Consider the following 5,611-nt stretch of genomic DNA (forward strand, 5'->3'; position numbering starts at 1 on the left):
GGAAGGCTTTTTGACGGCTCACTACCACGGGGGCCTGGATGGAAATTGTGCGGGTTCGCCTGACTTTACTTACTGCCTAAAGAATCTCTCTGCTTATCCCTTCTAGTCTATTTGAAGCGAGGGCGGAGCGGAGTTGGGCAAGGATCAGGATGTGCCCTATGTCATAGAGGGGCGGGACAGATCGTCAGGGGGCGTGGCCGAGCGCTGAGATGGGCGGGGCCGAGGTACAGGCCCGCCCAGCCCTCTCCCAGGCGGACCTGCTCCTGCCACTGTGCGCATGTGCACTAGTGGGCTGATGCTCCCAGCACTGAGAACACAGCTTGCTCACCGAAACCCCCAGTTCAGCTTGGGCGTTGAAATGAGTGGTGTGGTGCACCAACGTTAATCCCTGGAGGATAAAAGAACCGAACCGCGAGAATATCCCACCCCACCTGCGCCAGGAAGAGTCTGCATGGCCATCTCACTCAGCACTTCCAGTGGCACCTTGCCTGAGCCATTGTACATCCTTTGTTTCATTTAATCCTCACAATGTCGTGACGTATTCATTATCCCCATTTCATTAAAAAAAAAAATATGATTGTGAAACTTGAGTTTTGCTCGCTGAGTCATTGGCCTCCTTGCCCAAAGTCACGTTTCTAAGTAAACTAACCCCAAAGGCCCTGCCAACGAAACAAACCGTGGAAAACACCGCTCCACTTGGATTAGCACTGCTGTCCAAGAAAAACAGGGCAGAATCAACAGGCAAACACACGGGGAAACATATTCGCCATACAACGCTGACAGTCAAGGAAAGGGTTGGTATCTTAAGTATAAATGGATTTTTTAAAAATAGAAAACTGGGCAAAGGATAATTTTTTAAATTACAGAAAAATGGAAAATGAAACAAATGAAGAGGTGTAGACTTTCCTAACTAAAAACTTTACTTTTACTCCAGAAAATGAAAACTAAATCAGATCAATACAAGCGAGGATTCAGCACGTCCTGGGTGTGCCATGCATAGTTCTAGATTTGTGATAAACTAGCGACAGGTAGAAGCTTCTATCCTAGAGGCAGACAAATAATAACTGGGTTATTACAAACAAATGAGGTGATCTCAGGTAGCCATAACGACCCTGGGGAAAGTAAAAGGGTGACTTGGGGATAATGGAAGCTTATTTAGACCAGGGATAAGGGAAGTTCTAAGGTTGTGATATTTGAATTAAGACCTAAAAAATAAGATAAAGCCAGTTATGCGAAGATCTGAGGGCCATGGCATGATGGCAGAGCAAAGGCAGCAGCAGACCTGGCAGGTTGCAGGGGCGGACACAGGCCTTTGTGATTGCAGCATAGTGGAGACGAAGAAGTGTTTCGTTTTGCAATTACTAAGGTTTGGGAAAAACAACCTTTTGTATCATTCTTGATTATGCTTTTACATTTAAATGGAGGTCCCCAGGCACCACTAATTTAACTGTAATTTTCACAATTCCCAAAATACATAATTTTCATACCTAACCTTCATGACCTCTGTCTCCACTAAAATAGGAGGAAGCACGGAAAAGGAAATGGTTGTGTATTTTTAGTGCCCAATAAGCAATCTCGTTTAAGTATATTTATCCCTGCTGCTCAAGCTATAGTCTAAATTCTCTTGTGTAGGGAGCGGCTCTAGAGTTAAAGCCTTGGATTGACCTGTGGCAGAGCCACAAACAAGTCCCAGCTTAGAGGGCAGAGCCCTCTTAGCATAATTAAGCTTAACCTTATAGCCCTCCCTAGTTCCTTCCTAGGTAGCTAATGGGCTGTGGGAGATGCAGCAAGTGCTGCCAAAACAAGTGAAACTCACAAGAACATTGTAACTATGTTGACCACTACCTTGTTTTTCTCTGACTATAAAATAAAGCCTCAGCTTGCCTGCTGGATCCTTCTCTGTGGCCTCATCCAGGCACAGGAGACCCACCGAGCCCCAGCTATATTCTCTTTGTCTGTCTTTTCTTTAATCCTTCATTGCCCCACCTCAGGCTCACCGAACCCTTGGCTGTGCTGTCATGGCATACTCTTGTACTTGAATTCCTGTTACTCATCCATTTATTCAAATGTATTGAATGCATATTATGTCAGGCATAACAAGGTGCAAGAAACAAAGAACAAATATGTATGGACTCAACACCTGGTGGAGAATTTCATGGATGTTAAAATGAATGACATGTTCATGAAATCAATTAATTATAACAAATTTTGTGGCTTAAAACTAACAGTCATATTACCTCTCATAACGTCTGTGTTCAGGGGTTTAGGAGTGGCTTAGCGGTGGTTCGGGTGCATCACTAGGATGGCATTGCAGTCAGGTATCCCACAGGGCACATCCCACAGGGCACAGGGTGGAGGATTCACCCCCAAGGTGGCCTGCTTGCAAGTCACAGGGGGAGACCTCAGTTTCTCTCCACGTGGTCCTCTCAATAGGGCTTGAGTGTCCTAAGGGCATGGCTGCTGGCTTCCTCCAGGGTAAAAATTCAAAAAATCAAGGCAGAAGGTCTATGACTTTTATGACTTAGCCTCAGAAGTCAGAGGCCATCACCTTTGCCATCTTCTATTGGTCAAACAGACCACCCTTGATTAAATGTGGGAGGGATTCCACAAAGAGGTAAACTCAAGAGGAAAGGATCACTGCTGGCCATCTGGGAGGCTGCCTACCACAGATGTCTAATAAGGGCTTTGAATCTAAACGTACAAATAAAACCTAATCTTTCCAGAGCTATTCCTCCATAGTCTTCTCTATCTCAAGTAATGGCAAAGCATTCTTCCAGTTGTTTGGGTCAAAACGTGTGGAGTCATCTTGGACTCTGACTCTCTCCTCTCATACCCCATCCCCATCTGGTCTGGTTTGTCAGCTAATTCTGTCAACCCTACCTTCAAATATATCCAGACTGTGATCATTCATATCTTCCAGCCGAGTCCAAGCCACCACTATTTCTTTCTAGATGATTCTAATACCCTAGTAACTGCATTGCTACTTGTTCCCCTTCAGTCAATTTTTCAAAGCAGTCAGAAGGACCTAATTAATATTTTAATTAGGTTATTTCACACACAATCATAAAAAGAAAATCCAACTTCTTAACAATTGCCTACCAGGTGCTCCAGTACTTGGTCCCCAACACCTCTCTGACCTTCTCTCTCTGACCTTTGATCAATTGACCTTTGCTCAATGGACCCTATCTAGAGTGAACTTACTGTTCATGGAAAATGCCACTTGTCTTCCCAGTTCAGGCCTTTGCACTTTCCCTCTACATGGAATGCTCTGCCCCCAGATTTCTTCAGGGCTCACTCCCTCTTCTTTGGGTCTTTATTCAAATGTCTCCCCAGTGAGGCCTTCTGTGGCCGCCACCCTGGTTAACACTGCAATGCCGAAACAGGAATGCATTTTACCCCTTCCTGTTTGTCTTCCACTTTAATATTTATCATCATCTATTATATCTTTTATTATTTATTTTGCTTACTATCTTTCCCCAACTAGAATATATACTCCATTTGGAATTGTTCATTCACAACTAGAAGAGTTGCAGGGGTTCTGTGTATTGAATTAATGAAGAAATGGTGCCAGACTTGCTATAAGACAAACATCACACATGTCATTGAATTTACAGTACAGCAAAGGCACACATTACCAGCTCTTATCAACTGTAGCTCCAAAATATACTCGATTAATAGATAATCACAGTATAAAAATGAAATCACAAAACATGATCAGCACCATAAAGGAAAAGAAACTGTATTTGGGGAATCATGAAAAGCTTCTCTGAGGGAGTGACATTTGGGCTGAGAGCTGAAACATGAACAGGAATTAGCTAGGTAAGGCATAATAGAGCAGGGTGGAGGATGGGAAGGAATTCTGACAGAATATTATATGGACAGGTCCAAGATTCCTTGGAGGAAAGAAAAGATAGTGTGCCTGGAGCCAAGTAAAAATACTGCAGACTTAAAGAGACTAAAAACACACGGCAATTAAATGCAATATGTAATCAGGATGTGAACCTGAGTTGAGAAAAAATAGTTGCTATAAATGGCAGCTTTGAGACGTATATTAAATAACTAGAGGCCTAGTGCACAACATTCGTACTGGGTGGGGGGAGAGTTCCTCAGCCCGGCCTGTGCCCTTTTGTATAGTCCAGGAGCCCTTGGGGGATGTCCTACCGATGGCTTAATCCAGCTGTTGGACATCCTTAGCACTACTGTGGAGGTGGAGGTGGGAGAGGCTTCCGCCACCACCACTGCGCTCAGCAGTTGTGAGCCTGGCTTCTGGCTGAGCAGCACTCCCCTGTGGGAGTGCACTGAGCATCAGGGGGCACCTCCTGCATTGAGCGTCTGCCTCCTGGTGGTGAGTGTATGTCATAGCAACCCGTCGTTCTGCCATTCCGCCGATTTGCATATTAGCCTTTTATTATATAGGATAATATTCTGTCAATTTCCTGAAATTGATCATTGTATGGGGACTAAATGAGAACATCTTTGTTTCTAGGCATAGTCATATGTGTAATCTACTCTCAAAAGATTCAACAACAGAAAATAGTAGGAATATTATGTGATATCATGTAATATATGTAAAGAAAGATAAAACAAATGTGACAAAACATTAACAATGGCTGAATCTAGAGTTCCTGCAACTTTTCAAAGAATCTATTTCTTTTTCAAAATAAAAAGTTTAATTAAAATTTCATTCTGGCTGAAATATCAGAAACTCGATTTCAGGATTTTGGTGGCATCCAGTGGCATAAGCAACACGGAGGTAACTACCAGTAGAAATATGTAAAGGTGGTTCAATATGGGAAAATAGGCTAGGGTTCAGTAAATGTTGGGAAGAGAGTCTTTATATATTTTTAAAACACACTTTAAAGACAAATTAAATAGTAAATCACTGATGAAATCTTAAAGAAATGTGGCTGATTTAGAGGGACATGGGGGAGGCAGCCATCATAGGGATGCAACTTTAGACACATGGATCCAGGCTTTCTTTTTTTAAAAAAATTAAATCTTTATTGTTCGGATTATTACAGTTGTTCCTATTTTTCCCCCCATAGCTCCCCTCCACCAGGTTCCCACCCCACCCTCTGCCCTTTACCCCCCACCCCCACTGTACTGTCCTCATCCATAGGTGTACAATTTTTGTCCAGTCTCTTCCTGCACCCCCACACCCCTTTCCCCCCCCGAGAATAGTCAGTCCACTCCCTTTCTTTTTTTTAAATTAAATCTTTATTGTTCAGATTATTACAGTGGTTCCTCTTTTTTCCCACCATAACTCCCCTCTACCCAGTTCCCACCCCACCCTCCACCCTCACTCCCCACCGTCCTCATCCATAGGTGCACGATTATTGTCCAATCTCTTCCCGCACCCCCCACACTCCTTTCCCCCCCAAGAATAGTCAGTCTATTCCCTTTCTATGTCCCTGATTCTATTATAATCACCAGTTCATAGTGTTCATCAGATTATTTATTCACTTGGTTTTTAGATTCACTTGTTGATAGATGTGTATTCGTTGTTCATAATTTGTATCTTTACCTTTTTCTTCTTCTTCCTCTTCTTAAAGGATACCTTTCGGCATTTCATATAATACTGGTTTGGGGGGATGAACTCCTTTAGCTTTTT

The sequence above is a fragment of the Myotis lucifugus genome, unplaced genomic scaffold (genome assembly GCF_000147115.1).
Source record: "Myotis lucifugus unplaced genomic scaffold, Myoluc2.0 scaffold_327, whole genome shotgun sequence".
NCBI classification, from domain to species: domain Eukaryota; kingdom Metazoa; phylum Chordata; class Mammalia; order Chiroptera; family Vespertilionidae; genus Myotis; species Myotis lucifugus.